General features: G+C 39.3%; 1 protein-coding gene across 1 annotated transcript in view; it reads right to left on the bottom strand.

Moving 5' to 3' along the window:
- SCEL (sciellin) overlaps positions 1-22,888 on the bottom strand; it is an 80,298-nt gene extending 57,410 nt beyond the window's left edge. The window contains exons 1-2 of the mRNA XM_075089251.1: positions 22,651-22,888; positions 881-1,003 (exon numbers count right to left, since the gene is read on the bottom strand). The gene's annotated coding sequence lies outside the window, so the exon portion shown is untranslated. The remainder of the gene's footprint in view (positions 1-880; positions 1,004-22,650) is intronic.
- Between the last annotated feature and the right edge of the window lie 327 nt (positions 22,889-23,215).

Here is a 23,215-nt window from a genome sequence, read left to right as displayed (position 1 = left end):
TAGGAATAACATGTGTATGAGCATAAAAGAGAAAACAGGCAAGGTTAGAACAGGCAAGGTAGGACTAGAGAGCACGTGAATGTACAACAGAAATGATTCGTCTATTTGTAGCAGCAAGAGGTCTCAGAACTGGTTTTTCAGGACGTGGGCGGAGGACGTTCTGTTTTGAAAGAAATTAAGCTTTGGAATTGTCACTGATGTAAAATCAGCTGCTAAATCAGATCCCAAATTTGTACGTGTTTTCAAGTTAGAAATATATGATCAGTTTTAAATGTTTTTTTTTTTAATAGAGTGCAGAAGTGGGGTGATGATTTTAAATTGTTTTATTCAATTCTTTCACTTTGCCAGATTTTTAATGAAGAACCCTTCCTGCTTATACATGAATTCAGTTCATGGTAGAGATAAGCCATTGTATCAAAGCAGAATGTGTATTTTTGCTGTACCTTTTTCAATGATGGAAATGAAAGCAAACTGTTGTTATTTTTTTCCCAAAATCATATACATGAAGCAATCTTTAATTTTAAATAAAAATTCCAAAGAAACAATAAAATGAACCAAAGGGCAAAAATGACATTAAAACAGCCATTCATGAAAGGTGGTCTGAACAGTGAGTTTGTCATCAGAGAAATAACACTAGAATAAAATACAATTAGCAATATAATGTAAATAATGAAGTAATTAAGATAGTATGGCCAACAGAAGATTTCAGAGAGGTCCAGGGAATCTGAACACTAAACCGAGACACGTTAAGAGCTGGGTTTTCATAGTCAAGTTCTTAACACTTCTTGAAAATCAGATCCTTTGAAGTGGGATCCTTAGTTGGACACTAAGAAATTGCAGAATATCTGGTATATAAAAACAGAAAAGTAAACACCCTTACCTAGGTATGGTAGAAGTTAGTGTCCTAGCGCGGCTCAGTGTGGTAAGTCAACCTGGAGATACCTGGAAGTGAGGTACAATCAAAGCAGACAGAGAGCTGAACTGTTGTTCCCCATCCAGGCGTCTGAAAAGTCAAGAGATTTCTCCTTCAGAGGCTGAGTCACTTAAGGAGGAGGTAGGAGGTGTGGAAAAGGGTGGCACCTTGCAGAAATACCAGATCAATTAAAAGTACTGGTGAGTTGTTATACTTCTGTGCTTGCTGTACTTTTCAAGTACAGTAGGGCTGGGTTTCACCAAGTGAAATGCTTTCACAGACTTGAAACAGAAAACCAAGCAATTACTATTTGGAAAAATACACTGCGCTCATTTGGACTTTCCACAGAAATATACGTTGCAGTGTTGTAGGGCTGCCTCTCAGCTAGAGGGTTTCAGGTATTCACACAGGTGAACATGAAGGAACATCGTGTTTCATCAAAGGAAAATGCGGCAGAAGTGTTATGTGGGGAACACACACTGGAATCTGATAGGCATTAATTATTTGCACTGTTTGAGTATGTGGGCAGAGGCAAAAGATCTGTGGGGGAAAACCCTCCCACATGAGATCTTGTTGCAAGTCCCTCTTATCTGTGCACATTTGCATTCTCCTTCAGTACAGCCAGTAATAAACAGAAAGAAGAGACTGCCTTCACTCACTTTTTTTTTTCCCCCCTTTACAATGGCTGCAATACTTTTCTCTGTAGACTGAGAACTGCCTTAGTATTAATAAATACAGCAGCAAGGAACATAAACTTCCTTATAGGAGTGCTGCTTACAACCTTATGGTTCTGTTTAAGATACGGAGTCTGCTTTTGAAGTATCTTATACAAGCCCACATTTATTTTATATTTGGGGAGCTTTTGTAATGATATATGTAAGATGCAGTTATGCAAGATTCTGAGTAACCTTTAGTCCTATTGTCTTTTATGAAAATAAAAAATTTCTTTCAATACAAAAAAAGCAAGCTGACACAAATTAAATTAGTAAATGCCTCCTTAGCTATACCTCTAGAGCTTGTTTTTGCTGATGGTTACCTCTTCATAGGCTTGGTACTTAGTAGCATGAAGTTATTGTCTAAACAGGGGTTATATCTGATGAAATGCAGCTGATGAAGCAGAGCAGCAGACAAGAAAGTACCAAGTATAAACGAGTAACTACCACAAGTTTCAGAATTAATGAATATAAACAAGTAAAGCTTTCTGAACTTTGTACATCTCATCTTCCGGGTTTATAAAAGTGAAAAATACCTATAGCAGTCCTGGCATGTTCAGGTACACTGTACTAGATGTTTATCTTTTTAAAATCAAGAAGAAAATTTTGTGAATGCATCTCTTTATAGACATAATACGATTTTATAATTTTAACACACATGCTTCCCAAATGAAACAGGTGTCCTTCCTCATAAGCATTGCACAATGGGAATTAGCTTAAAAATATCTACATACGCTTTGAGTTAAAATGGACATATAGCTTTAATTTATTATAACAGCACCTGAGACTATGAATAACTTTTTGTTTTGAAGCATTTTTCTTTCACAATCCGTGTGCTAGATGAAATGAATTTGTTCCTTTGCATTCACCCAGAAAAGTTCTGCTTGTAAATCAGAGGTAAGCTTAACTGACTCACAGCACTGCCTTCTTTAGCCCAAATGTTTGAGAAGTAAAAATAGAGATGCAACCAATAAAGTCTGGAGAAATTAAATTTTTATTTTCCTGTATTTATAACCTTTGGACACAGAGAAGAAACTATGGGGCACAGCAAGCCATTTCTGCTACCCAAAATAGGCCAGAGGCTTATTCTAAGACAGTCCTTGCTAAGTCTTTAATGGCTGACACAATAGAAAAGATCCTTTCTAGCAAAATGCATAAATATAAGAAATTCCAACAATGGTACTGACCTCAGCTTAAGAATAAAGTACGCCAGCTATCTTTTATTGGTTGATCTGCCACAACCAGTAAATTCAATGCATGGTGTTTTTGATGTTAGCTATGCTGATTACTTAATATTTCAAAGCTGGAAAAACAAAAATTTTTTTTTTCACATTAAGGCAAATCTGACTTACTGCTGATCATTCTGTCTGATTTTCTCTATGGTACTGACATACATACCAGTATCATACCTGGTGAAAAAAGAATTTATGATGCAGTGCTGTGTATAAGGAATTGAACACTTTCAGCATAAGCATACAGTAAAAGAGTGACCCATAAGTGTTTTCCATGAATTTCTCTGAAGAAATTAATTTTTTAGAAATTCAGAGGAACTCAAACTTTGCCTCTGGATCTCAGTATAACAAATATATGTGTCATAAATTCATCCATCAAAACGTTGTGTGAACTGTTCTGCAGTCAGTTTAGAGAACAGTTTTGTTCTCATTCTCTAGTTGAAGGTCCTAATTTAATTGAAGGAGGGACAGAAATATAGATTAAATGAAATTGAATAGCTTATACTATATCAGAATTTTAATTGTGTCCCCCTTATTCCCCTTCTCGCTCAGAAGAAAATTCCCCAGTTGTAGCACAAACAGGTAGCATTCTGGACACAGATTTTTCAGCAGCGTCAAAAAAGAGCAAAGCAGAAAATACAGGCACGTATATGCCTCTGTATTGTCCACCAACAACTTTTAATCAAAGGATGTCATTTACCTAATCTACTGATTCACCACATTGGGCCATGCTTTACTGTTGATTTATCAGAGCTGAAGGAATTTATTTTTAGTTCAAACAGTAAAGTGGTTTGGTGAAGTCAATAACTAACTTCATATCTACCTATCACCATAATGTCTATGTAATGTCCTTCTTGGAAGTTAGGTAAATACTCTGCTTTTGCTTGACATTCCTGCAAGAAAAAAGAACTTCTCTGAAAAATAGATACCAAGATAAATGGCCACATCCTCAGCTGATATAACAGGATATAAATCCACCAAAGTCATTCTGCTAGCTTGATTTACATTAGCAGAGTGCGTGGCCTGACATGATTTATGAGAGGAAACAAGAGATGTCTTAGAAGTCCTCCCTACATTAGGTCCTCTTTTTAATTTGTTAGTAACAAGCAATAGGGACACATTGCTGATAGGCAATCACAGGTCACTACCTCTTGCTGCTCAGACTGCTAGCATATTTTGGAGGCCATTTCTAGCACGCTTATTTTAAATACCTCGTCAACAATGGAGGCTTAGGCTTATTTGTCATTCAAAGAATTCTTAAAATGCCTCCTAAGAAACTGCCAGTAGGGGATATTGACTTTTAAAATAGAGTAGCAGTGGCAGAAAAGTAAACATAACTAGTTCAGAAATGCCATCATTTAGATTTAAATGGCTTATTCAGTGTTATTAAAGTCAAATGCATATAGCACCCTGCAGTGGCAATATATTATTGTACTTCCCAATTCCCGCCTTTCTTTGAACAAGGTGGTTGTGTTCTTTGTATTAGCTTTAGTTTATACTTTTCTACAAAGTCTAAGTCCCTTGATTGCTAGTAAGATGCATTCTCTCTACATGATTTTCTTGTCAATTTTTGTTGAGTTTCCATATTTAAGTACTGAGAAATATTGTTCTACTTCCTCGTCCTTATTATGGCTTATAGGATGGTCGTCATATGAAAATAGCATAATATAGCCTAGCCCTATTGAGCTTTTATGTAGGTGCACAAAAAAGAAATGGGCATGAGCAGTGACTCAGCAGGCAACTTTTTGGGCAAATACCATTCTGAGACCCCTCCCAAAAAGAGAGGAATAAATTACTGAACACATTTTTTTCATACACGCAGCCCTCCGAAAGAAAAGTCCTTTAATACTTCAGACTTTTTAAGTAGGATTGGTAAACTGTTGTGTTCTGGGTTATATGAAGCTTGTTACTATAACTGGTGCATCCAAAAGATTTAAAGACATTCTAGCAAGTGCTGTTCAAATTTCTTCATTTCATGGTACAGATTTAAAAAGCTACACTTATCCTATTAAGTTAAACATACCGAAGCCCATTCTCTGACCTGAGGAAAACTGGTACAGCATGGTTTGTATCTATATCACTGAACTTGCTTTCCAGAAAGAACCATGTAGCCTCACCCACGCTCTTATCAGAAACAGTCTGGGCTTATACTAAAGACATCCATGCCCAAGGTTTTTTTTCAGAGATAACTAATTGGCAGGAAAAAAACTGTGTCAAGGAGTGTGCATGATAAAGGTATGGAGAATAGAGGATATTGCTCAAGCCCAGGTCCTACCCCTACTTAGTGAACTAGTATGGTCCTGAATGGTATTCATTGGACCTGATTTTTCTGAAGCGAATTGTGTTTGACATAATTCATGTCAAAAGATGACTAAAACCAAACACTCTAAAATGTATAGACAGGTGTTGGCAGTGGATGATGACCAGATGCCAGGCAGCACTGAGCAGGCAGACACAGCTATTTAATGTAACCTTTATCTGGGAGGTGGGTTGCACATCTGTGCCACCCGCATATTTTTCTTGCTTAATCTTGGTCTAAGATCATCTATATATGTCGACAGCGGTTCTAACAGCTTGAGTCAAAAGGGGAAAGGTCATTTAGGGAAAAAAGAACCCAGTGCAGCAAATATAATACTACTTAATAGAGAAAAGGAATTGGTGCTCATGCATAAGATGACACCTTACTCTTGAAGGTGACTAACACAAGGACTGCTCCTCCCTTAATTCCCAGTCCAGCCCTACATAAAACAAGGGGGTGTTTGGGACTTGTGCTACCTCTGTGTAGAGAGGTACTTTTCACCCCTGGTCAAAATAATTAACCAAGGGAACATATCGCCTATGGGTACACCCTTACCAAGAGGTATGTATGACTCAGAACCAGACTAGAAACAGTTGTGGGAATCCCAGTAGCATTCGTGACTGCAACAGAGAGGAGAGGGAGAAATAAGGAGTGTGATTTTTTTCCCACAGGCAGGTTATTCTATCATTAGACTCCCATGGGATTTCTGTAACTTTCCCCTGAAGATTCTGGTCCTCCTGCTCCCAAACAGACATCTCAAAATAAAATAGACTACTGATCTGATATGAGATGGAAAGCCCCTTTCTCCATGGGCATCCTAGCTCATACTAAGATGCAGGTTTTAAAGGTAGATAAGCAATGTCCTGGGAAGCCTTGCAAAGGGCAACTACGGTCAGTGCCAAGTACCTGGGGTCCTTTTTAACAACTTTGTTCCTCCCTTGGTACTCAGAAAGTCAGAATTCCTTTTGTAATACCATGTAGCAACAGCTGTTGTGCAGAGGCAGAACAACTTAAAGCCACCTTCACTAGATTATGCTACTGTTAGAGTACAACATTTCAGTAAATCTGATATGAAACGCCACCATAACATTGTGTTTTATGGACTAACATTTGCCAGCCCAGCTTATAATACCTACTGCTATTGCAGGTTACCATTCCTGGGGAAGACCTTTCAGCTGGTTAGTGTAAGGTATGCAGTCCAGTTGTTTAACCACCCCTTCCTGAGTACAGGCTGTCAGAGCTTTTTCATATGTGTTTTTTTAAACCTCAGTGACGATGTAGAGGTTTTTGGCAGCCCATTGTTCTCCTGAAAGGTGTGGCAGAGTTCATAAACTAAAGAAGGAAGAAAAAAATGCTATAAATATCATGCAAAATGTCTAAATCTTTTCACTGCTGCTAGTTGCAACAGAAAATGGCTGAGTAGTGTCTTCTGTTTTTCTTTCTAAAATTGCTTGTCAGAGAAAATTGCTAATCATAGCATTTGCCAGCACATTTCATGGAGATACACTGTTAGTGTATCAATGTTAGTGGGCCTGATTTTCCCACAGTTTGAATACTTCTCTACTCTGCAAATGGGTGAAATATCTTTCAGAAGTCCCTGCAAGTCTGGTCCATAATATGCTAAACTTGTGTATCTTGATCTTGCACCACTGCCATTGCTACCTTACCGAAAGAACACAAAGAGTTACTGATAAAATCAGTCATTTAAGGAAAATTGTGCTGAAAATCTGACTAAGTCAAATGACAACTGTGTGGTACCAGCTGAATGGCTGTAACCAGTTTTGTAGCTTATGTTATTGATAAGTACTGTATTTGTTATTGTCATCTGAATTAACAAAGGACATTCATATGGGTGGCTAAAGAAATGCAGATCAGACTCTGACTAATAGTAGTGGAAGCATGAGAATTATTCTTAGATGTGCTTTTTTCATTAAAGAATAAGGAAGACTATAATATCCCCATCACTTAAAAATCCCCACTGAGAGAGCTCTGGGAAAGAACTAACAGTGCTGATCTCAGGGAAAGCCATCTTGTTAAAAGACATTAGAGGAAGAGAAGTTAAGGGGCTGAAAGTTTCTTCCTGCTGCTACCTGAAATTTCTTAGAGCAATTAATTGGTCAAAAGCACTGTAAATACACAGGAGAAAACCACCCCAGGGTGTACTTTTTATGGAACAGATAAGGAGATGTATCTGCCCCGTAAAATGATATCTATGTGAGGAACTTCAGATTACACTTATCTGATAGATTGGGTTTCTCTCCTTGTCCTGGTATTGTTCTGAGATTATCTCCTAGGGCTAAGCAGCCCTTTCTCTTGTAATGATAATTCTTTCTTTTACTATTTGAATCAAATCAGTTGATTGAGAACTTGATTGTCATTTGAAAACCTATATGGAAATTTTATACCAATCACAAAAAAAAACCACCCCAGTGAACCGATATCCCACCTATTTAATGAAATCTTCATTAGACAGGTGGGTTCCACACTGGTGTTACCAGCACACATAACTGCTATGCATGCCAGCCAAATGTAACAGTTTGTGATCCTGTTCTCTATCCACATCACAGCTGAATATGAGCATGGAAGAAAGGTAGGTTGCTCCCCATTCCTGGAAGATGCTGGCTGTGGTACAGTTAGCACAGAACGCCTTCCTGTAGAAGAGCTGTTGAAAAATGCATGCCAAAATAAAAAACCTGCAGAAATAAGACAAAGGCCAAAAATGGGAATCAGAAAGGATGGAGTTGAACTTAAAAAGGTTCAGAGAAGGACAAAAGGATTACTTCTCCACACAAGGAACAAATGATTCAGCTAAGACCCTTTCAGTGTGGTGAAGGGTTATCTGAAAGGAGGTATAAGTGGTCTAAAAAATCACAAGCAGTATGAGAAGGGTGTATTTCAATTCTCCCCCAGTGCAAGAGCTATTCGGCATCAAAACTAACCTAGTAGGAAGAAAGGAAAAAAAAAAGGGAAAGAAAGAGAGCTGTTTCTTCCTGCAGTATGTATGTAAGCTGTCCTTGCTGCAGGAAGCTGTGTTTCCAATGGCTTATGAAATGCAACAGTTTATCTACGTGTGTATCTGTACTTGTGTAGTGTGTGTATGTATACAAATTATATTTATATATGCATGTGTGTGTACCCATACATAAAACACTTCAATGAGAAACAAGATAAGCTTGTGGAAGAGAAATCCGTTGATGGTTACTAAGTGAACAGAAACTACATTTGGCTAAGAAAGACCCTAGCATACAAATTGATAGAGACTGTAAGGGTGCTTTTTCCTGCTTTCCCTGTCCTTCCACTCTTCCCTAAGCATCTGCTTTTGGCCACTGTTGGAGACAGAATATTGGGCTAAACAGATCTTTGGGCTGACCAGGGACTGCAACTCCTGTGTTATGCCCCTATGGTCAAAATTTGTATAAGGCACATAACTAAAATTGCATTAAAATGATTTCCTAATTGTTGATGTTGATGCAAACAATTAGAAATACAGTCACGATGATACCAAGTTTTGTAGACTGTTGATCCTTTAGGTATTAAAATAAGCCAGTCTCCTCAGCTGAGAGTCATTCAGCGTTGTCATTTTAGCTTCTTCAGACTGAAGTTCTTCTCTAGTTACATGACAAATGTGGAGGGGATGCATACATGTAAATATGGAGAGCACTGTATTTTGTTAGCAAATAACAGGTAAAATAGCAAGGCAGATTTATAATATGTGTTGAAATGTAGGTCACCTGCAGGAGTAAAATAGAAAATGGCATCACAGAAGTGGCATCTCCCCTCTACGTTCCCCTCCCAGCTTCTCTGGAGAAGAATTCAGCTGTCTCAGCGTCCTCCCTTGTCCACAGAAGTAGAAGGATTAATAGCATTTCCAAGCATATTCCAAGGAATTAATTTCAGGTGCAGATTTCAATCCCAAACAGAACTATGTGAAAGAAAGGAGAATACATTTCCTAAATTAACACATGTGCCAACAGGGCTTCGTGGGCTGAGAAGCTGAAGAAACTACTAAGCTCTGTCCTCGCCTTTACAAAATACTTGTCCTTTGATATAAACTGGCCAACAGACTGTTACAATGGTGAGGAAGTCAGTATATTTTAAATATCAACTTCTCCTTCCTTTCCATCCTGAGTAAATGATACTCTTCTGAATAACTGTTTTCAAAACTGTGTGTACTTTGGAAAGAATGTTGGCAGAAACAATATTTTACATGAGTTTTAATGTTTGGTACATGAAGAATTGAACTGAAGGATTTTCATTTGTTTTTGTTGCTGTTGTTAAGTGCAATGCTGGGCTTTAAAACAGGATGGTTTCAAAATAATTTGGGTTATACTACAAAGGAAAGAGTCAGAACAGAATTATTATAATTATGTGGATGTAATCATGGAGTCCCGGATCAGTTCATGAAGTTCCAGATCCTGCCACGGTGCCATAGAAGCATATTATGAAGAACCCAGTAATTTCAAGTGTGGGCTGCTCTGGATCCTCATGCAGGCTATTTGCCTGAGAAAACTAAATGCCAATTAATGTCTAAGTAAATAATCTGAATTCTACTCAATGAAAGGAGAAGCCAAACTGGTGACAGCTATTTTCAAACACTCATTCCCTCAGAGCTGGACGAGACTTCCTGTCATAGGCCCTATTTAACAAAAAAGCCAGGCTTCATCAAAAGCTAGGCTGCTACCTCTACATTTGTCACTCAAGCACCCCTAATGTAATTAATCTCGCTCTAATGTAGATGACTAAATTAGGTCAGAGCATTGGGCTTTAGAAGTTACTATTTCTCTCTACTGTCTTGAAAGGGAGCCTAAAATGACAAGACAGATGTAGGCATCTATACTGTAAACACCTAGACATGTCAGACGAATCCCATGTAATGGCAGGATTCCAAATAAAATTTTTGCTTTTGCAGAAAGCAATGACTTCTTGCCAAATCAAAAGGAAAAATGAAACAAGCATGCAGATTTTTCTTTTTCTCTGTGTCTGGCCAAAACTCAAGTCAGAAAGCTCATTCTGCGTCCTCAGCAGTGCTGCATCTATATATTGCATCAAAATTTGTCTAATTCTCAAGCAAACGGCGTGTCCTGAGATGCATTGTAGAAAACAGCTTCCCTACTGCACTGTGGCCACCACTTACATAAAAAGTGTGACAAGTAAACTATAATCTGGCCATGTTGGAGTCTGACCCACAGAGAAATTGCAAGATGAGAGAGAGAAGCAAAAAACAAAAATCATTGTGCTTTCCTGGCAGTTCTGTCCCTTTCATTTACAGGTACAAAGGAAATATTCCTTCTATTTTTAGAACAAATATGTTGGATCTTTCTGGATTTGGCCTCTCTAGCTATAGCAAAAGTAAGACTTGATATTTTGGGTTTAGCTGCCTTACTTGTAGACAACTGTATTCACTCTGTTCAGATCACCCAGCTGCAGACAAACCAGTATAAACGGGGTTTGACATCTTATATGGACCTGTGAGCAGAACCTCTATAGTATTGTGCCTAAACCACAATCTTCTAATTCCTTATCTTTTCTTACTTTTCCTTTTGAAGTATGCAATTCTGCTCCAGAATATTTGCAACTTTTAAATTCAGAGGGCTAAACTCATTTTCTGTTGAAGCAGAAAGCTCCAAGTCAGCGAGCTATGTTGTAGCTTAATTATACGGCCAGGTTGGGTGTGTGAAAAGAGCCACCACACACTGGAGAATAAATTGCTGGGTTTGGTTTTTCTTGATTTACAGGTTGCTAGAAGAGATACGTGTTCCTAGGGAGTGGTGAAAAGTAGGGGTGTGTTAAACAGGTTTAAGAACATTTTAAAGAGACACTGTCAGGTTTGAGGCATAGTAGATTTGGTGTACTTCCTCCTTCCTTCCAAATAACATTTTCTGCTTCTGTGGTTACAAACAGCTGAGCTGCACCCTGCCTTTCTATTTAAGTGATACCACAAAATCCAGGGTAGCAGTTATGTGTCACACCAGTCGCTCTCTCTGTCTTTTTTTCTCTCTTTTTTTTTTTTTTTTTTTTTGCCATCAGTCAGGAAATGAAACTGCCAGAACACTGTTCTTCGCACTCCTTGGAGAGCAGAATTCACATGCCATCAAGTCCAGCCAGTAAAATCTTGTGGTTTTCTGTAAAAATAGCTGTGGTGAGGAAAAGCAACGCTCGAGTCAAACTATTTCTCCACTCAGAGCCGTACAGAAGTTATTTGCTAGTGTTGCTGGGGCCACCACTTTAAGGTCTGAAATACCCCAATCCTGGGGTATTTAAGTCTGGGCTGCAAGTTCCCAGGAACCTTGGCAAAAGTCACATCATTTTGAACCAGAATTTTCTTGGATCTCAGAAGTTTTGCATGGAGAATGGACATAGTTTTAAATCTTTTATACACATAGCATTGGCTTTGAGTCTTGGACAACTACTGGGTATTTTCTCCTTCTGGGTATCCTACTGGATAATTCCAATTGAAAATGAGAGCAATCTTTCTTAAAAGGATTTCACAAGAGATGACTAGAATATCCATTTCAATCCCTTGCTTAGTATAGGAGAATAGAATTAGCAGAGCACAATGTATATAAAAACTTATTATTGCAAATAACGCTGAAATCTCTGTTTGGAAGGATTCAGCCTCGCTCTCTATGGAACATTTTTAAATCACTTCTTTTTTTTTTGCCCAGCTAGTAAATATGTTAGATTTTGGATCTCTCCTGTGCATTATACTATAGTACTTACAGTGCTATCCAACATTCTGTGTAATAGAAACACTCAGCACCAAAAAGTTCAGTATTCAGTTATTTGAGAAAATACATCTTTCAAATTCCCCCTTCCAAAGGTAGTAAGAGAGCATCATGACACACACAAAAATCATTGTTAGCCACACTAAAACTTAGTTCACAAAAAGAGCAGAGTGGGGACCTGACTTGCAAGTGCCACTGTTTGGAGGAAGCAGAGCAGATGGAGACTGAAATTTGGAAGTAGGTAGCGAAGTAACTCAAGAGGAGCTGAAATAAAAATGAAGGAGGAAGATGTCAAAGGGAAAATGGAAGCAAGCAGAAAAGGATCTAGGTCAAAGATCAGTCTGATCTCATATACTGACAATGCAAATCCTACAGAGCTGTGCTCATGAAAAGTTTTGAGAACAGTATCCTTGTATATGAAGATTAACACTTCCTGCTGTTTTTTAAGCAATGATAGAAGTGTTTATATAAAAAACAGAACAACTCTTTCCCCCGAAATCTTGCAGTTTAGAAAAACTGCAATCAAATGAAGAGAGACGGGATGAGCAGTGATGTTGCATGAGAACTATGTCATGAACTATGTGTGGCATGTCAACTATTCCTTCCACGTGGCTTGTGATTGGGACAGATTAACATCTGAATTTTGCTCCAGAAGGAGCAAATAAAGGCAAACACACAGGATGAGGAAGGAAGGCTGCTCAGCTGCAAACAGGGAGACAAGGGATTTGAAGACAATGCCACCAACAAGGAGTCCTCGGAGGTTCATGCAGAAGGGCAAGTTCATTTATTGGCTTTTAATACAAATTTGTAAGGTCAGCCTCCTAAAGAGTCAAAAGTATAACTGCAGTGACTACCTATTCAGGAAACACCACAGAGATTGTCATGAATCAGTATGTCTGTCATGTATCTAACTGTATTAACTGTACAGTGTGGTGATCCAGTAAATGGGTGTTGACAATAGGTTTTGCAGTGAACACCAAGGGTGCAGTTTTGTTATCAGTTTAAACTGATCTATTACCACATTCCCACCAAAAGGAACAGTTCTGCTTTCCCTGTTCTGCCATTGGCAATGTTCTCCTGCTAGTCCCTTAGATTGCCTCAGTCAGGTCAGTAAACTGATCCTATTCACTGCAAGTCTTACAGTCAAAAGAACTGAAGCAAAGCATATGGGAAAAAAGAAAGATACAGGGTAAGGCAAGACCACCCCATAGTTGTAACATGCTGTAAGGTGGTTCACACCAGTCAGGAAGCCAGCTCTTAAAACTGACATCTTAATTTAGCAACTACTGAAACAAAAGGATGGTTCAGACCTTAGAATCAATATTTTAACTTCTCTGTAAATTCAGTCTCAGTGTTACTAGTGATATCCCTTCACTAGAGTATTTTCCCTGCCCTAACACCTACAGAGTTTTTAACACAAGTGAAGTCTCCCCAGGGTTTCAACTGAAAGGACTGGCCAACACTTAGAAGGAACCGTCTATGGCCTTTCAGAGTATGTCCTAAGTTTCTTGAAGTACTGCATTAGCTTGCCTGTCATCTACAAATCACACCTTGCTCAAATCTCTGCATGTACATATATGGGAAAAGCTACTAAAGCCATAGTTGGGTAATATGGGTAATTTGCCAGTTATTAACCACACACCTTCTTTTCTGTACAGAAGAACTTTTTCTGATCTCAGTATTTGTTTTCATGTTAGTGGTCTTTGATATCTTTCAGGCACTATTGGGAAGGGCAAAACTTGAGGATGGGATTTGAGTTACAGGATTCATTATCACTTTAGATATAAAGGAAGTCATCTGATCTCTAAAGTAGTCAACAACTCAAAAGATAAAAAGGGATACTTCTTTGTGTTTCTCCATCACTACCCTTGAAGGCAGACTGTACTGGTTTTAACTGGAGACAGTTAATTTTATTCATAGTAGCTTGTGTGGTGCTATGGTTTGGATTTGTGACTAAAACAGTGTTGATAACACACCTATGTTTTAGCTATTGCTGAGCAGTGCTTACACAGCATCAAGGCCTTTTCTTTCTCACCCTGCCCCACCAGTGAGTAGGCTGGGGGGTACAAGGAGCTGGGAGGGGACACAGCTGGGACAGCTGACTCCAACTGACCAAAGGGGTATCCAATACCATGTGATGCCATGCTCAGCAGTAAAAGCTGGGAGGAAGGAAGAAAGGGAGACATTTGGAGTTATGTTGTTTGTCTTCCCAAGTAACAGTTACACGTGATGGAGCCCTGCTTTCCTGGAGATGGCTGAGCACTTGCCTACCGATGGGAAGTAGCGAATGAATTCCTTTGCTTGTGTATACAGCTTTTGCTTACCTGTATTGCTTAAATTGTATTTATCTCAACCCACGAGGTTTCTCACTTTTGACCTTCAGATTCCCTCCACCATTCCACCATGGGGGGAGTGAGCAAGCGGCTGTGTGATGGTTAGCTGCATATTGAGGTTAATCCACAACACAGACTTTAATTAAAAAATAGGATAAATTCATAGAATCACAGACACACAAAACTGATGAGCTTGGAAGGAACCTCTTAAGAACATGTAGTCCAATCCCCCTGCTCAAGCATGATCAGCTAGAGTATGTTGCCCAGGATGATGTCCAGTTGGGCTTTGAATGCCTGCAAGAATGGAGACTCCACAGCCTCTCCGGACAATCTGTTCCAGTGCTTGACCACCCCCACAGTAAAAAAGCATTTTTTTGTGTTCAGATGGAATTTCATTATTTTTAATTTGTGTCCATTGCCTCTTTTCCTGTCACTGAGCACAACGAGAAGAGGCTGGCTGCCTCTTCTTCATTCCCTACCTTGATGAAATCCCCCTGAGCCTTCTCATCTCCAGGCTGAATAGTCGCTGCCCTCTCAGCCTCTCCTCATATGAAACATGCTCCAGTCCATTAAATATCTTTGTGGCCCTGCACTGGACTTGCCCCAGTAAGTCCATATCTTTCTTGTACTGGGCAGCCCAGAACTGGACACAATATTCCAGATGCGGCCTCACCAACACTGAAGAGAAGAAGGATCACCTCCCTTGACCTGCTGGCAATATTCTTACTGACAGCCCAGGAGGCTGCTGGCCTTTTTTACCATGATGGTGCATTGATGACTTGTGGTCATCTTGCTGTCCACCTCCTGGACAACTTCCACTCCAAGGACCTCAGTAAAGTCACTTTCCAGCCAGTGGGCTCCTAGTATGTACTGATGCCTGGGGTTATTCATTCCCAGATGTAAAACTTTGCCTTTACTCTTGTTGAAGTTGATAAGAGTCCTCTCTGCCCTGTTCTCCAGCTTGTTGAGGTCCCTCTGAATGGTGGCACAATGATCTGGCACATCAACCAGACTGTCCAGCTTTGTGTGAACCTGCTGAAAGTGCATTCTGCTCCTTTGTCCAGGTCATTAATGAAGATGGTGAACAGTAGTGGCCCCAGTATTAAGCCCTGGGATACATCACTAGTGACTTCAACCATCTGAAGCATAGACCTTCCTTCTTATGATAAGTGACAATTTCTCTTCTCCCTGAGCTGTATGTGCACTATATAAATTGCTACTTCCCAAAGGGAAGACCAAGCCAGAATTAATAACTTCGAAAAGCAGTCCACGCTCACTCTGTAATTATGTGCATCTTCTCTTCATGGGACAGCGCTAACCTGTTTCCTTCCTCTTTTTCTCCCATCCTTGCCACATCCTGTCTCTGACAACCACAGTAGGTAGAAAAGATTAAGGGCTTCCTTGAACTCTTCGTTTAATAATGAACAAGAAGGAAGGACATAATCACCCATACTTTGGCAACTCTATAATTATAAAGTCAATGAATAGTTAACTATCTCCACTTCTGCCTTCTAATTAATTTATTGTAATTACTAAACTGTGCTGGTTTATTTTCATTCTTCTGTTGCAACAGAGATGACTATTAAAAAGTTTGCAAAAAGCAAGAATAGTACAAGCCCAAACCCTGAAATTCATACACAGGAGGCTGCTTAAATGTAAATATAGATTTATATTAGAAGCAAAGGAGATGAACATAATAAATAGGCATATTATATTGCAATGCTCCCACTGAGCCAAACAGTTTTTAATCACTTGCAGTTTCATGTAAGTACTAAAGCTGTTGCTCTGTGATGAACATCCAAGCTAATCTGAATACACAGGCACAGGATCTCATCAGCAGTAGTACTATGAAAGGTAAAATACATAACAGCTTTGATTTTTCAGCAAGGTACAGAATATGCATTCAGGCAAATATATGACCACACAGTAGAAGCAGACATCATAGACGGTGTACAGATGAGGGAAACTTTAACCACTACTTTATATATTTTAATTCCACAGTAAATTTCATGTTTGCAAAAAATAAATATTAATTTACTGAGCTTAAATATGGTCATGTACAAAATTAATGTTCCAGATGACCAGCTTTCTCCATAGTTGTCATGAGCAGTGTGCCATACAAACAGGAGGAGTCCCAGCTCTGGCCCCTGGGCTGCTCATGCAGAGTCTCGGAATACAAGGTGGCCACATGTCCCTTGTATTACTTTCTCCTCAATTTGTGTTTAACGGAGTGGTCCTTAGTCAGTACTTTGAAGTAACGATGCTGGACACCCAGATGGACAGAGCTCAGAATAAGGCACCTGCAAGCCAGTTGTAAGACATCCCCTGCCCTCCGTATTTTTGTATTGACCACTAGGCAACTGCACAAAGGGAAAGGGAATTTCAGGTGGCTCCATATTCAGGGACTCTGTCTCCATGCATCATTTAAGGCAGGTAGAGATGGCCTGACTCAGGAGCTTTGCATGCCAGTGTAAGTGGCAGACACCTCACTGCACCCCCAGGCTATGTCTGACCTTCCCTGAACTGCTCTAATGTTCTTGTCAAGACCTCTATATTTTCTGCCCATAAACCCAGGGAGAAACTCAGGACGAAGACTAAGGACAGATCCAAGTTCTGAAATCCTCACAAAACAGCACCAAACGCAAGGGGTTAGACTGTTCCCTTGGAAGAGATGCAAGGAAGTATCTGCTTACTTCCATCAGTAGATAGGGATTTTCAGTACACGTGCTTAGGCATGTCCAGGTATGAATTGTTATGGGTCTTGGGCTGGGGTCTGCCCTAGCTATTGCTGCCTCTGCCTCCCAGCCTCCTGCAGTGCCTCCAAGTCACAGCAGCTATTATGTTTTGTTACACAGAAGCTTCAAGGAAGGATCAGACTTGAGAGCTTCTGCTATATTTCAGAATCACTCAGTACAATAGACAGAAAAATTTGTGAAGGGTTTATTCATTATTTCTGGCACCACAAGATGAATCTTCAGGAGGCTGTATGAACAGATTTATTATCTTCATGCTAGAGGGAGAGCAGTGCCCTTACTTCTGACTGCAGGTCCTTGTACCTTCCTCTGAGGTACCTGGGTCTGGGCTCTGTCAGAAACAAATTACTGGCCTGGATGGTGTGTAGTTCTAATTTAGCATGTCCATACTTCTGTAATGGAAAGCATTAAGAGCAGAAGTGTCCCTCTTTCTACCAGCCTTCTCAACAGAAGAAGTATGATTCAAAATATGATACTGCCATTGAAATGTTACAAATACTGAGGTCATGTTCCCCCTCACTTTTAACTGTAATAATTGACTTAACTGATTTAATTTTCCACACTCTCGCTCAGAAAACAAATATTTTCATCCAGATACTCATTAGCCCAAAGACCACAGGACAGGACAATATACACAAGTCTGAAGAGGACACATAGTGCTAATTTAATTTAATCACAATCTATTAAGTATGTATTTAAATACTGTCCTCCAAGGTAATATGTTTTTATTTTGCCAAGAGCAGTTCCTTGAAGGATGATAGGTTAAGAAATACTAAACATATTATTACAAATAATTATTTAGAGATGAACATACTAATTTTAATTATATCAGGTGATCTTGAGGCTCCCCATACTTGCAAAAAATAATTTATTCTGCTTGCACTAGTTTATAGTTGCTTTTAGATACTGGCAGTACTTCTTTCTCCCATAATAAAGTCCTGCCTTCCATCCCCTTGGAAGGACACTGCCTCAGTCCCACTCTGTCTGAAGTAATACAGACTGGGACAGTCTTTATCTGACGGGGCAGCTACAGAGAATAAAACAGCCCCTCACCTTATCATGACCCAAGACAAGAGCAGCTCTTCCAGGATGGATGGGACTTTCCCACAGACCCCCACATATAGACCCTACCTTCTTCAGAGGCTGCTTTCGATAGTGCAGAGCTACATCCACAGCAATCCCTTCCCTAGTTTACATCTCCTGCCAGATGATTTTAGGATGAAAACCAAAGAAAATCTATGCCTTAATGCAGGAAGCTCTCTTTCAGGAACAGGGCTCTGAGGTAACAATAGATAATATAATAAAATAGTGCTGTTCACTCCCCCTCCCCCCTCCCCACTGCCATCTATTCTCCATTAACAGCACTGTTCAATCAAGGTTATTTCACAAATAAGGCAAATTGGACTATAAATAAAATTTGATTTTACTATTCAAGCAAGAAGGTTGGACAACAAAATTTGGTCTAGACTTGAGCTATTCTGTAGCTCAGAGCTCACAGTGATAAAAATAATCCAGTATTTTAATGAGGTGATTCTGCTAGAAAACTGCTGACCTAGACATTCCTATGCACTTAGTCTTTTGAAAGGTTAAACAAATTGTTCTCTAAAATGAAATTTAAATCTGAAGCTGTGACTCTAAAAAACCTCAGCCCACCTCTTGTCTCTCTCTAGAAAAACGTAAATTCCATAGGCAGGTCATTGTATTCGGAGTTCCCTAGCCCACATACATGCATGCCTCTGCATAGCTATCTGCCTGGTTTGGAGCAAGCAACATGGTGTCTACCTCACATCTAAATTGGGTGAGGTGTACCCAGAAGTGATACTCCCCTGACAAAGACCTGAAAAGGGGTGGGTGCAATACATGTTTTCAGGGGTTGCTTAACCCAGCAGTCAATGCTGGGCACTTCAGAAAACACAGTTGCTGCAGATGCTTTATTATAAAAGGAATGTGACCACAGCTGGTGTAGTAGCAAAGGACCTTTCTTGCTTTATTCATAGTTCATGATGTGCTGTTTCATTTGTGATTGGTACCCTGCTTGTACCCAGGAAAAGAAAGTGGCCACAGCTGTGCTGCCTCCTATCTAATAAATCAGCAGTTAGTATGCTGCCCTGAGCAAAGGACACTATTTTTTAGTCTGGGCATTAACTCATTTACATTTTGCATGTGCTCAAAGAGAAAGCACAAGGGAAAAGCAGGAGCTGAAGCCTTTTTCCTAAAGAAAATGTCAAAACTACAAATTCTGAAGACAGGAGGTTCCATCTCCCTATACATCAGACACTCAGAGTGTTTTCCAGGTGGTGCCTGTGGTGCAGCTGAGGGTCATTTAGGTATTTTGTGCTACTTACAAGAACAGGTGAAGAAACAGAATTGCTGCATCTAGATTTTGCAACAAAAATGCATGCACAAAAAACATAGCCATTGAAGTTCTTGCCATACTTGTGTTGTATGAAGTGCTGTTCGAGATTAGCAATACCAGTATTTTTTTACTTTTTTTGTAAGCATATATAACACAAAGTATAAGAGCAATTTATTTTGTCTTAGAACATGAAAGAGCGTTAAAACATCACTTGTACTGTCTATATATGCTTGTATATGTCCATAAGCCTCCTGCTACTTTTCACAAGGTAGATCCACAAGTGGTCTTGTAGCTACTCAGCCTCCTGAAAAAAAATAAATTTCATAGCTCAGCATAAAATCTCTACTTTTTTCTTCCTGCCGCACAATTGAGTTTTTTGAGTGCTCCAGTTCTGTTACTAAAATGTTATCGTTGTTATGAAGTGTGAAAGGTACTTTATAGCTTCAGATATATGGGGAAAGACCGCCCAGATGAGTCCACCTCAAAACTTCCAGGTGATTTAGCTACCCCTTTCTGTCCTTCGTCCCGAGCACACGCTTGCAGGTGAGAGTAGTGAATGCCTCTCAATGACCATGGTGTGACCCTTTTTATTCATATGCGGTTGTCCTCAGTTAAGAGAATTCACATAAAAATTACACCCACAAGAGGGATTCTAACATTTAAACCAAATTACTGGTACTTTGTTTCTGAATAGATCATGCAGCAAAGACCATATTAGATACTTGACAGCCTTTAGTCTGGGAGATAGCGCAAATACCTTTTTATAAAAGAAATATTTAATCTTACTATACCCACTTGCTTATTTGTAATGCAGATTCCCTGAAAACCGTGACCGATACCGACTTGCAATTACTGATTCTAGAACATACTTACAACTTAGTGCAATTTGCAGTTTAAGCACTAGGTGGAAACAGAGCAATGAAAATAAGACCCCTTATCGAATCTTTAGCACAACAAATGGAAGAGCTTTCTCCAACACACATGACCAAAATCCCAGGAGGGAGAAATGGATTAAATCCACCTCGTTTTTATTGGAGGCCTCTACCATTCTCATTTCTTGCACACAAGAGAAAGAGAAAATATTCTCCCTAGTCTTTTAAACTTGCTTTTTAAATCTTCTTTCCTTGCTGACTCGCTTTAAATTTGGGGATACATGTATCCAGAGTGCTCAGATATCTTTCTATTGATTGTTGTCCAAGTATTTCAGTAGAAATTAGTACCTGAATTAGACATGTAGCAATTTTTCCTCTATTGCTCTTGCAGTTTTGCAAAACTTTAGGTTGAACATATATTTACACTAAGCGGCTTTTGTCTGCTGCCATTTGCTTGTCATAGATTCTAAACAAATAAAGTAGTAAAAATAGAAATTAATGTTTTTCTTTCACTTGCTGCATGCTTATGCAATGAGAAAAGCACAGCTAGAAAAGTCACCCTAATTTTACTCCTTTGTATAACCCAGTTCTAGGAGCCTTTTTATTATAATTCTAAATTTTTTCAGCTCAGGAAAAAGAACTGAAATGATATTTAGCTTTGGATGATAGCCATCATTTAGATATTGGGTTGCTTGTGGAAAACTTGGCTCTAGAAAAATCCATATGCAGAATGTAACTGCAGCAAAAGCCCACAGAAGTAAGGAGGAATGATGTAGCACTTCATTGGAAACCACAAAGCAGAACTGAGCTGCACAACAACAGTGTGGTCCAAGCATGCGTGGTCAGGATGGGACATCCAGGCTTCTCATCTTACTTCCAAGAAATGATCAGTCTTAGTGTAAGACCATCCATTTGAAAGGATACAGTCATGATTTATGCAGCCTCAAAAGAGACTGACCTAGTCATTCCTCACCCCTTTCAGTACTAGTCTGCAGAGCTTGAAAGGTCTGGGTTAAGAAGCTGGTATAGTAGCAAGGAACATCTCTAGGTTTATTTAGAGTTTATGACATGCTGTTTCATTGTGATTAATACCCTGCTTGTAGCCAAAATGAACACATAACAAACCATGAGGTTTCTTGCAACATTTTTTACTTTTTCCAAATTCCTCTAAATTTTTAAAATAAAACATTGGTGATCACCAACAACTTGTCTTATTTCATTCTGCACTTTTACACAAGTTCTGCCTCTTTGCCCACTTTTAACACAATAAGAGGGCAGATCCTAGTATCACAGGCAGTTTTACGAACAGTTTGAAGCATATTTCAGCTGTCTGAGGTGACTTAGTCAATTGGCTCAGATGCCAGAGCAAGTATTCATACTGGCAGAATGCAGGTCAAAATCTTACCTGAACTTGAAACCTATTGAAGCTTGGAAAGTAACTACGCCTATTGCTCCCGATCCAAGTAAATAGAACCTTCTAGCTACTGGGTATTTCAATTCAGTATGCTAGATTAAATGATTTCAAGTACATTTTTTTAAACTTTGTAGGAACAAATGCTAAGCTAATCCCAAGGAGCAAATATCAGACAGGTGCATAAGACCTACCGTCTGCATTGCTGAAGAAAGTTTGTGTGTGATGAGTGCAAGGAAGCTTAGATAGGGCAAGATATAAATGCAATTATAAAGAAAAAACATCTGTTTTGGAAGGGTTTTGAGGAATTCAGTTCCAGCTGCCATTGAATTACACCTACCAGTGGAATACGGTGTATTTCCTCAAAGCTTTTTGAAAATTTTTTAAAAAATAAAATCTATAGAACAAGTAGTGTCTAACTTAGTTCTTTGTCCGTCACAAGATGGTCATCCCAATCTTTATCCTTAAGGTCATCTTTTAGAGAAGGCACATGTTAAATAGCATGGAAATATCCCTGCAATACAATAAAACAGTGTCAGTTATCTGACACTTACGACTGAAAGGTAATGAACTCCTAAATAAAATATAACAATTGTTACACGCAGAATGGCAACACATCTTTAAGAAACCAGGTTCTTGTGTACATTCAGTGTCACCTCTGCTTGAAACAGTGTCAGAAGATACTGGCAGGTTTTCCATTTGCCCTATTATTCCAACTCTGCTAAGTATGTAGATACTGGATTTTATATCAATGAGACCTTTCAGTGCAGTCTAGCTACATGACTGAACAGTTTTCTGATACCAACTTAAAGAATTCATGTGTTAGGGCTGAAATGAGAAGGAAAAAAATCTTTTCAGGACAATCAGAGCCCAGACTACACATGGCAGGACTGCAGGGGAAATGCTACTCATAAATTAAGCAGAAGTTATATGGAAAACACTGAAAGTCAAATAAAATGTTTTGGGTGGTTTTTTTTTTATTATTTCAAATCAATCCCCATTTCCAAGTTCCACATGCTAGCTTATTGCTATGAGCTACTTACCAGTTTTGGCACTGAAGAGTGTAGCTCTGGAGAGCATTCCAGATGCAAAAACTTCCACTGCTTATTAAGCCGTTGACTACTGACCAATGAATCAAGGACCCCTGATGTGCCTCCAGTTACTACTTCCTACAGGTAAAATCCTTCTTCCACAAGATTGAAGTTTCAGGTTAAAGCAGACTGAAAGTTTGCCTCTGCTGTTATCTGCTCTTGCCGGTTGGCAGTTGCTGTTGGCGACTGAAAGTGTTACTAGGAGTGGTTTTCGCTTTGAATAGGAGAGTTGTGAGTCAACACCCGGGATAAATCTAGACATGCCCAGCTTTCCTCCTGCTCTGTAAACTAAGTGATCTGATATAGAAATCTGAGTTTGATGATCTTTAGATGCAATAAATATATCCATCTTTCTGATACATAAAGACTGTCTTCATCCTGAGCCCAGTAGGCATGTGACACAGGTTATTTTTTGAGGCACTCTAAATTGCAATGACTTTCTTGCCTGCAAGGTCAAGCATGAGTGACAGGCATCAAGAGTGAGATCTTGGCTGCTCTGAAGCTAAGAGCAAAATCA

The sequence above is a fragment of the Phalacrocorax aristotelis genome, chromosome 1 (assembly GCF_949628215.1).
Source record: "Phalacrocorax aristotelis chromosome 1, bGulAri2.1, whole genome shotgun sequence".
Taxonomy (NCBI): Eukaryota; Metazoa; Chordata; class Aves; order Suliformes; family Phalacrocoracidae; genus Phalacrocorax; species Phalacrocorax aristotelis.
The sequence above is the reverse complement of the archived record's forward strand: the minus strand, read 5'-3'. Positions and strand labels throughout refer to the sequence as shown.